The sequence below is a fragment of the Xiphophorus couchianus genome, chromosome 1 (assembly GCF_001444195.1).
Source record: "Xiphophorus couchianus chromosome 1, X_couchianus-1.0, whole genome shotgun sequence".
Lineage (NCBI taxonomy): Eukaryota > Metazoa > Chordata > Actinopteri > Cyprinodontiformes > Poeciliidae > Xiphophorus > Xiphophorus couchianus.
The window spans coordinates 413,832-424,919 of record NC_040228.1 but is presented as its reverse complement, the minus strand read 5'-3'; the positions used below and the strand labels follow the sequence as shown (position 1 = coordinate 424,919).

At 38.7% G+C, this 11,088-nt stretch overlaps 1 protein-coding gene across 2 annotated transcripts in view; it reads left to right on the top strand.

Annotated features, from left to right (window-relative positions):
* The window catches only part of mtor (mechanistic target of rapamycin kinase), a 147,903-nt gene that overhangs the window by 60,719 nt on the left and 76,096 nt on the right, over positions 1–11,088 (top strand). The gene's annotated exons all lie outside the window — the stretch shown is intronic.

Below are 11,088 nucleotides of genomic sequence, written 5' to 3'. Positions count from 1 at the left end.
ATTTTTTCAACCCCTTTTCTCCTATACGTCACCTCCCTCCCCCCAAACTTTCATCCATGCTGTACGGGAATTGCCCACACATCCGTTCTCTTTGTTCAGTGTAAGCTTTCTGAGTAGTAATGACTATTTTTGCCATGTTGCTGGGATATTATAATAGCCTACTGTCTGAACTTGCAGCATTTTTTTTCTCAGTGATTTGAAACGTTTAACCTTACAGAGAATTATTAAAAGAAACTCAAATGTGACTTGGGCATCATGAATTGTTGGTTTGTGGAGAGGAACAGCTGCAGGTAATTTCCCTGCCTGTTGTCGCACTTAACCTATCATTTAATGACATATTTGATGTTATCCTGAGGGCTAACCATTTTTCTGGTCTTCATTACTAAAAAACCGTGTGAAGTCTCTAAGTGCTCTTAATTATCGGCTTTGGGTTCGGTGAGGGTCGTGTTTTCTAACAGATGTTTGTGACCACATGTTATTTCATTAAACCATGTTTATTTAATTCATTTGCAGTTTAAAATCAATATTTCACATTGATATAAAGTTTTGAATGAAATGAAATAGAAAAACAATCTACCCCCTTTCTCAAAAGTCAGTTTACTATACTATAAGTAACTAAGCATCAATCAACCATCCACCTTTAAACAGAAAACAGGCAATGTATTAAAAATACTATACATATACAGTATATTATCTTTTCAATGATGCAGCACTTAGACAGTATGCTTCATTGTGCCATGATAAAATGTAATATTTTATTATTTTCTTAAAAATTAAAACTGATCTTCTCTCTTTAGTTTGTTTATACAGATTTTTCCATAAGCAGATACACAATGTCCCATTTGTTTAGTTTTGACTTTGGTTTTTTTATTATTAAACTTCTAGGAAACAATCATTTAAGTTGTTGGAATGTCTTCAAAGGAAAGTGAACCAGGTAATTGTCCTTTAGTTGTTAAAATTCACAGTTTTGCCTTTTTGTATGAAGTTTGACTGCTTACCCACATTACGTTATGACAATTGGGAAAGAAAAAATTAAAACCTCTTTAATTTTCCTTCACATCTTTTACTCCATTTGAAATCTCTTTTAATGAGGAAGTAAATATTTGGGTGATGGCAAGTAGACCTAAACATAAACATATTAACTGACTGTAATGTCTTTAAGATTTAAAATGTATTAAAATGTAGATACTTACAGGTGATACTGTCAGTGTTGATGTATTGAAGCTGGACTCTTACATACAATTTGTATTTACATTCCTTCAGATCTAAGAAAAGTTCTTCAGACAGAGTGTACTATATATGTATGTACTATATGTGTATTATATGCATTAATTTGCAGATACTGTTTGCATTTTATTAAGATGTGAAGTAATGTAATTATTTGACCTGCTGGGATTAGCCACTATTAACTTTAAATAAACGTGCTTTGAAGAGGTCTTCTCAGTAGGGGAGGAAGCATAATGGAGTAATTATTGAAACGCTGTGTTTAAAAATAATTTTTTTTAAAAATGCTCACTTGATTAAACACTGTATGATTTTTGCAATTGCCAGTAGGAGTTATATTTTCTAACACTTGTGTTTGGACAGAATACAAAGCAGCGCTGAAAGCAGAGCATGTTGTTTCTGCTGTTTCAACCTCCACATCCCCAGCTTACCTTGTTATTTAAGATTAATAACAATGTTTGTAAAATTACTACCTCTTGAGTTTTTTCTCTTAAAAGTCTCTACTGTGCCTTTCACTGAGTGTTGGAAGAAAAAACACCTTCATGCTTTCTTAAGTTTTCTTTTCTTCTCATCCCACCTTCTCTGACATGCCCAAAGTTATTATCTTTGGTTTGATGGTGCAGTTAAAATTAATTCATAGCTATTTATTCATAACAACAAAGGGCTATGAATGTATTGTGGCAGAAAATGCATCTTTATATTATAGTTTCTTTTTCTACTTACATTTTCTTTTTTGTCATTTAGTAGATTCTGAATATGATCTTAAATGTTTGGCTTCAGATGTGGTCCGTTAAATAAACTGTCAAAAGCTACAACATCTTGAGAGAATGAGGGGTAACAATAGTGCTTTGTAACATGAAAGGGACATCTGGTTGATACCAGGTTGTCATTTATTGCCCAAATGTTTTATGAAATATTACATAAGCAGAAACCTCATGTTTCTAACATCAGAATGCTTTATTTGTGTCTCTGTCTTCTAACACTTTGATAGAAAGAAACAATGATTATACACCAAACATCCATAATGCATCAAATTTGTATCATGGAAACTACTTCAAGAGGACAAAATAATGACTATTCATTTTCCTAAGGATTACAAAACAAGTGTGCTTCCATTGTGTTGACGTCTCACAGAATTGGCAGTAAATATTTGGATGTGGTCTCCTTCTTTTTCCAAGACTCTATGTTCCCTAAATGTTGCTGGCCACTTTTTTTTTTTTCTTTTTTTTTTTTACAAAGGGTCACTGGTGTTTCATTTTCTCCTTTTTTCCTTACTGTTTTTTTTTTTCGCTTTTAAAAACTTAAGTCCATTTAACTTCTCGTTTACTTATAAAGATGCATGTATTCATTTTCTGTAGCCAGTAATTTCAGAATTGGTTAGATGCTAAACTTTACAGATTTCTACCCAAAAACACTATAATGTATTTTGTACCAGCAGGTGGCAACAATGTGGATTCAAAATTCAGAAGAAAATCGTGGGCATGGTTCAAGCAGTGCTTGGCAAAAAAATCTACCAAAACAACACTTTTTTTCAGTCTTTAGCTTCTTCTTTTCAGCATTAGAGGTTTATTGTAGAGAGAAACAGAGTGAATGGAGACAGATGAGAGCAAACACACATGCACAAAAATGCCTGCATTTTTGATGGGGCTTCTTGGACAAAAGCAGTCATGGGCATGAACAAAGCTGGCCTCTATGTCATCGTTTCTGATAATCTCCAGATATCTAGGCCACATGTGTACAACACGTTTGGAATTTTTAAACTCTACATATTGTAAAAGTTTAAACAATATGCACATTTGTTTCTATAAAGACTCACACATGTATATACATATGCACACGATGTGTATATATAGATATATATATATACATATACACGTGTATATACAATCAGAAATTTGCATCTGGCATTACAGCATCACAGTTGCCAACTCCTCAGTTGGCAACTGAAATGGCAGTAATTTTTTCAGTGATACCATGATCTAATTTGCATATTTATAATTTGTACGCAACTGTAAACCTCAATGTATAAAAGATGACTAACAACGAAGGAACAATAAGTGAGCATGAAACATGCCAAATTAAGAATAACAATAAACTTTATCAGTTCAAACATTTAAATTTGTTTTTAGGTCTATAGCTAGTTTTTAAGGCTATGATCTGCTCAAAGACCTGTAATAAGGTATAGTATAAAGCCTAAAACTATTTAAAAAATGTTTTTACAATCAATGTAATAATTTGTGTTTATGAAGTGATTTATTTTAGACGAACATCACACAGTGACTATGACTTCATAGAGTCATAGAGCAATTCATTTTTCTGGTGCTTTTGACGTGGAGGACAGGAGACTGGGAATAAACTGAAGTATAAGGACTTGACAGCTTATGAGTGCTTTGCTAGTTGTAAGTAAAGAAGTTGCAAGAGAGATCGGAAAACTATTTACATTATGCAACAATGTAAATGGTGGTAAACCGTTGCCAGTATGTGGAAAAAACAGTGTGGGCATTTTGAGCAGGTTCTTCTGGAACCGTCCTGTTTTCTTTTATGAGATCATGTAAAATGGTGACAGAACCAGAACAATTTAAGATACTGTATAACTAAAAAAAAGCTTCTATTTTATTGACACCTAGCCAATAAATAAAATGGCTGATATCCATCAAGCTTTTTCACACCACTTCACTAAGTTCGAATATTTTAAAAAAGCCTAATTTATTTCAGGAACTTTATCTCTAACGTAAACAAAATATAGATTCCTTACACACCGATAAATATTTGAAAACCTTTATTTCTGTGAATTATGATGGTTTTCCTCTTAGTGGGCATGAAAACACAACATTTGAAATTAGAATATTACACAAGACCAATAAAAAACAGGTAATGCTGAAATATGGTCTTAATGAAAATTATGTTTTGCACCTTCTTGAGGGGTGTTATTTTCAAAAGGTATCTTTAATCTGAGAAACAGAAAATAGGAGGGCTCTGCTTCATATTTGAATTTAGTTAATATGACTATCCATTGATCTCAAGGTATTCCTATAATTCTTAACCTTAAGGCGTTTATGTGTGTCAGTGCTTCTTGGTAAACTGAAGATCACTTTCCTTCCTGGATTCTCTTATGACTCTACCTTCTGTTTGAGTCACATCCGACTGCCAGCAGTTCTCTCCGGAGGGATTCCTTTGCCTGGACTCTGTCATTTAGTATTAGTTCAGTTCCAGTTACTGACACCTTTATGTCGAGCACTTTTTTTTTGTCCTTGCAACAGCATCTTAATCACGATTCCCTCTATGCTCAAGTTCCATCATGGTCTGTATGAAGAGTATAAGGCTCTTGCTGGAGGTAGACCTGCAACTTTCACCAAACCTCCATTGTTAAAATTACTTCCTCAAAAACACTAGACATTTTCCATTGCATAAGTCTTTTCCTTTGCCCGTAAAGCAGAGCTGTTGCTCATGCTTTGATAATTACAGCTGTCATCTATTTTGTGTGAACAGACTAAAAGTATGTAAATGTAATGTGGCTAAAAGCACTCTTGTGTCCCAAAATACTCTGGGGAAAAACATTTTTCAGTCAGACAGAGAGTACAGGAGCCAAGCTCTCAGCAGAGAAGTAAATTATGTCTGGTGAGGTCAAGCCCGAGCCAATCAGAAAAGCTTGGATTATATCCTGTGGAGTGAAAAAAAATATTTCTGCTTTCTAACTACACCTAATTGTTCCAAGGTAATCCAAAAAATAACAATGAACATAAGAAGCAGTCTTTAACCATTCCCCTCAATCAGAAAATAATTATGGAGTTCAGCTTTACTAACCACACCCGAGACTTTTGGGGATATATTCTTTTGATTGACTGAAAGCAAGTGGAACATTTTTGAAATAATTGAATTTGTTAGCCCAATAACACCATACCATGTTGGTAGCATGATATAATCATGCTGTCATCATGTTGGTAGTGTGATGGTATGTCGGTAGAATGATTGTAGCTTGATGGTAGCATGTTGGTAACTTGATGGTATCGTGTTGACAGTGATGTCAGTAACGGGCCAGTTACTGACATCGGGCCACTTTTGTCAGTAACTAATCTAACGCGTTACTATATCAAAACTAGTAATCAGATTAAAATTACTTACCCAAATGACTGTGCGTTACTATTTGTCTTTTGTAATGTAATGTTATTTTCTCTACACGCCGTTTCTATGCAACAGCAGCAGCTAATCACTTTGACAAAAATGTAAACCATGGAGGGAGGAGAGAAATGTGCATTTTGTTGCTGAAAAACCAGACACTATTTTGAGTTTTTGTCGTCAAGTCCGATTATTATAAGCAGTTTTGGGCTTGTTTTTTCTAAAGTTGCTTGCAAATTTAATGAGTCGCAGGTTGTGCTTTTTTGGGCTTGATTTTGAACATGAAAATTGAAATAAGCAGGGTTTTGAAATAAGCAGAGACACATAATGAGCCCCAGAATTTGTCTGACATACAGAAAGTTTTAGTCAGGCTCTCCCTGTCCATCATTTCCCGGATGATCCGTCCCGCTGTGTCTTTGTTAATGTAAAGTTAAATGTATTTGCTGTGAATGATCGAGCTTTGAGTTGCCCTCCGGAAAACTGCAAACATTGAGACTAATCTGCACAGAGTATTAAACGTGAAAACAGCCATGAATGAACGTGTCCGTAGAGGTGAGCAACTAAGCGCCATTATAATCATTAATATTAAGGAAAGTGTCACAAATCTGTGCAGCGGGCCAGCCGAGTTATAGAGCTGCAGGAGGAGCGCTGCGCGCTGACAGCAAACGCAGGGCTGTAGCACAGAACCTGCGTTCTGTGTTACAGAATAATTATTATTCATTATTTGGGTTTTTATAAAAGCAACCGATCAAAAAAAATAATAATTACACACTAAAATCCAGAGTGAAAATAAAATGACTTAAAAACCTCAAAGAACAAAAATAAAACAGTTATGTACATATATTTACAGGTAACAATAATGAATAATTATTGTTATGTCCCCCCCCCCCCCATGGAGGGGGGAACTCTAAAATCCTATTTAGTGTTTTCCAGACAATGGTGAAACACACAAAAACACGCAAAAATTACTGAAGTTTTTTTTGTACTCTTTTTAACAACTAAACAATCTTCCATTCAGTTCAACCTTATAAGTGGATACACATAGTTGATATTACCATCATACAGTAACTTGCAATTAAGTATTGGCAAAGCTCAATGTAATTTTCACAGGTGGTGGAACATTATTGTCAACAGCTGCTGAAAGTAACTAAAAAATAACTTTTAATGTAACAAAGGAGAGCACTGAATCAGTCACTTAGTTACTTTCCAAATCAAGTAATCAGTAATCTAACAAAGTTACTTTTTCAAGGAGTAATCAGTAATCCGATTAAAGTTACTTTTTCAAAGTAACTATGTCGGGATCTGTTCCTTATCTGTGTTTATTTTGAGTTTCTGTCTCTCTGAGTCTCCGTGTTATCCTGTCTCCCTTTGATTGTTTCCAGGTGTTTCTTGTCTCCTTGATTACCCTCTGTGTATTTAACCCCACCTGTGTTCTTTGTTCCTTGTCGGGTCCTCGTCGTGTTTGTCCAGTACCAGTTGTCACTGTTTGTGAGCTCCTGCATCCGCTCCTGTGTGCTGTCTGGACTTTGTGTTTTGGATTCCCTGGATTATTGTTTTCATTATTAAACCTTTTTATTCATCTTACCGTGGGTCTGCTGCCTCTGCCTCACCACCAAATCATGACAAACTATGCCATCACTGCATGTTGGTAGCATAATGTTAGCGTGATGGTAACATGATGATGGCATGTTGGTAGCATGTTGGTAACATGATGGTAGCTTGATGACAGAATGTTGGCAGTATGTTGGTAGCATGAATGTACATGATGGCAGCATGATGGCCATCATCTCTGTCCATCATTTCCCGGATGATCCGTCCCGCTGTGTCTTTGTTAATGTTAAGTTAACAAACATTAACAAATTATGTTAACATCATGATAGCATGATGTTGCCATCATACTGTCATGTTGGTAGCATGATGGTAACATGATTGTACTATGATGGCAGCATGTTGGTAACATGATAGTAGCATGATGATAGCATGTTGGTAGCATGTTGGTAGCATGATGATACCTACCTGAACGAGGCAGGAAGTTGTTGTGCATCAGTTTGTGCCATGACACAACCTTTAACTGGCCGTTCAATCTTGAGATTTTTTTTAAAAGGTACCCTCACTTTATACAGTGAACAGCTATAAATCCTGTAAGTCCAGTGGGCATCTAAAACTGTTGGATGTAATGACAGTGTATGAGCTATAATAGTAAAATGGTAACTCTGCTGTAAACGTTCGGGCTAGAAGGTTATTTACAATTTTCTCATCTGGAAAGTCATCAAGAGTGGAAAATAACATGTAGTGCTACGTTTATAAGGCATTATAAAATCATCATTCACCTCGGACTTGGACACTGGAGGCAATCAGCCAAATTGCTGTAAAGTTTCAAAATAATACCCTAAGCAGTCTTCAGTATCCCTGTTAAAGCTGGTCACGTTTAGAAGTAAAATAAACTGTTCCATACTGTCAGTAATGACGGCCATGGTATGTGGTGGTGTATCCTCCAGTTTTAAGAGTGGTAGACTTCAGACACTGCAAGGCCATCCAGAAGTCTGGTCGTCTAAGCCAGGCATGGCTGCCAGCTGTTGTCTGTTGTCCTGTACTGAATACTCAAGTTGTTCCTGTCCATGTGCCATCCTATAAACCCCAAAAGCTGGGACAAACAACAGTACAGAGTAAGAGGACTGACTCAGTGCTCTCCTTTGTGAATAGCTTTCTGGTGTAAGCGCCGCTGCCCTTTAACTTTGCCTCGGAGAGAGATTTCGTGACTCCGAGACATTAACCGGTTGGAACAAAAGCCACTTGTGCCAACATTTAGAGGGTTCTGTTTGATCTTTTTTCAATTTTGTTGCCAGTTAATTTTGTTTGGCTTTGGATATAGGAATAAGTGTAATTTTGTCTTGTGTCTTTATGCATTTAGAATGACTTTCATTTGGTTTCAAGATACATACAGTAAATGCAGCTTTCAGTCACTATCCAATTTGTAAAGAATAAGTTAGTGTCTGCTGTTTTTTTCCATCTTTCAAGGCAAAAATCAGCAGACATGGCTCTATGAAACAAACGTATCAATGATACTCTACATCTGTTTTCAAAATGTGATGTTTAAAGCTTCAGTTTGTGCATCTGTTTCACCATAGCAATAACAGCATTCCAACGAGGTGAACGTTGGGTCTTTTTTCCTTCTTGGACTGCTGGAGACTTTTTGTTCTGCTGACCTTTTGACCGGAAGGTGAAGCTCCCTGGAGGTGCCTGTTAGAGCAGAGTCCCAATGTGCTTATAGTTTATTGTTCACACGCATGCAATAACTTGGTCCATGTCTCAGGAGCTTCTTAACATGTCTGCTTTTCCCCCACAAGTCTAATTTTCACAGGTGCTACTTTTGCTGTTTTGTTTTCTTTTACTTCCTCTTTTTGTTCTCACTCTTTATATCCCAAACCTGTAACCAGTCCAGAACAATGCAGAAATGCCTTGTAAAGTGTTGACTGGAGCTAGTAAGAAAGTATGATTACCCACAGTAGAACAAATTCATACATGGTGACTCACAAAGGAAGTGTCATAAGTTGCGGTTAGAGGTGGTGAGGTAGACGCGGTGGACCCAGGTTTGTAGAACGAATTATGATTTTATTGAGGAAGTGTACAGAGAATCCAGGCAGCAAAGGTGAGCGATGAGACAAGGCAAACTCATACACTGGCAGCATTGGTGGTACTAAACAAAAGCACAACACAATGGTAAAGACACGACTAGGATCCGACAGAGAGCAGGGGACACAGGTGGGATTAAATACACAGGAAGGTAATCAGGGAAAACAGGACACAGCTGGGATCAATCAAGGGGTGGACAAGATGACACAGGAACTAAATAAACACACAGAAAACCCAAATTGTCACAGTACAGCCCCCTCAAGGGCAGCTTCAAGATGCCCAAAACAAAAACAACCCAACTAGGGTGGGCAGATGGACGCCAGACAGAGCGTCAGAGTCCAAATAAACACAAAGAAAACAAACTCAGTCCACAACAAAAAAACAACCCAACAAAGGTGGGCGGAGGGGTACCTGACAGGGGGCCAGAGTCTACAGACAAGGAAACAAAAAAAAAAAACAACCTCAGTCCAAAAGTAAACAAAGCGGTCAGGACGGGGCCTGCCACAAAAATCCCAGCAGGTGGCGACGAAGGAGGCAGACCCATGGTGGCGGGTCCAGAGGCCGGCAACGGAGCAGGGGGCAAGTCCCATGAAGAGGCGGAGGCAGTCTGCCCTGAGGCCGGCTGGACCCACGAAGGGTGGAGGCGATCGGCCCTGAGGCCCTCTTTACCCATGAAGAGGTGGAGGCGGGCGGCCCTGAGACCGGCTAGACCCACGAAGATTCGGAGGCAGGTGGCCCAAAGGCCAGCTGGGCCCACAAAGAGGCAGAGGCGGGCGGCCGGGTGGCACGGACCCACGTAGAGGCGGATGCTTGCAGCCAGGTGACCGCACGGACCCACAAGGAAGCAGCGGTGGTCCAGGTGAGTTAGCCGCTGGTTCTGGCAGCTCGGGCTCGTGGAGGCTATGCTCAGTGAGCTCGGGCAGGCTTGGATCGGGCGCTGGGAGAGCATACGGAGACTCGCTGGGGGTCTTGGACGGAGTCCTGAGGGACTCAGAAGGAGCACTTACTGCGGCTGGTGGCCCGCTTACTGGGGCTGGAGGTGCGGCTGGTCCTTGTGACACAGGGGTGATTGGAGCTGTGGAGGAGGAGCAGAAAACCAAGATATCTGTCTTAGGTGGCAGTGGGTCCCCGATAATCATTGCTAGCGCTGCCTGGCTGTGCTAATCTGCTTTCTCCATCAGCTCTGTCAAGTGCATCCATGGGAGACGAGGAGACGAGTTCTGCAGAACAATGAGACAATTTGTGGCCGCCTCAAAGTGTGTCTGGACAGAGCAGGGTTGAGCCATAGTGTTGATGAAATTTCTGACCACCCACATAAGGCGGTCCAAGTTCCTGGGTCCATTTGTAGTTTTTTCTTCTTTCTTCTTATCTTTTCTTGTCGCGAGCCTGACCTTTACTTTTGGTTGGGTCCTTCTGTCATAAGTTGTGGTTATAGGTAGTGAGGTAGATGCGGTGGACTCAGGTTTGTAGAATGAATGATGATATTAATGATATAGTGTACAGAAAATCCAGGCAGCACAGGTGAGCGATGAGACAAGATAAACACAGACACTGGTAGTGCTAAACAAAAGCACGACAGGACGGTAAACACATTGCCAGTATCCGACAGGGAGCAGGGGACACAGGTGGGATTAGATACACAGGGAAGGTAATCAGGGGAAACAGGACACAGCTGGGATCAATCAAGGGGTGGACAGGAACTAAATAAGAACACAGAAAACCCAAATCCTCACAGGAAGATACTACAAATCTTAGAGCAACATAAACAAGCTACATTACAGTTTGCTAAAGAACTCTTGGAATAACTGAACCTTAACTTTTGGAGATGTCCTCTGGTTAGGTCTGTCACAGTACGAAATAAATCAATTAATCGCAGGTCAATCAAAACAAGCTTATATTTCCATTTGCATGATTTATCATTTTTATCGTTTCTCTCTTTTTCTTACAAAACCTGGATGATGAAGTCTTCAGTCTTCTGCTGCTGCTGCTTCATAATTCATTTTATTGTTTCTGTTTAATTATCTTGGATATTTAAAATGTCTTCTACTTCCAATGTTAAATCTTTATTAGAATTTAAAGTTTATTAATTTCTGAGAATATGTTCATGGGTTATTT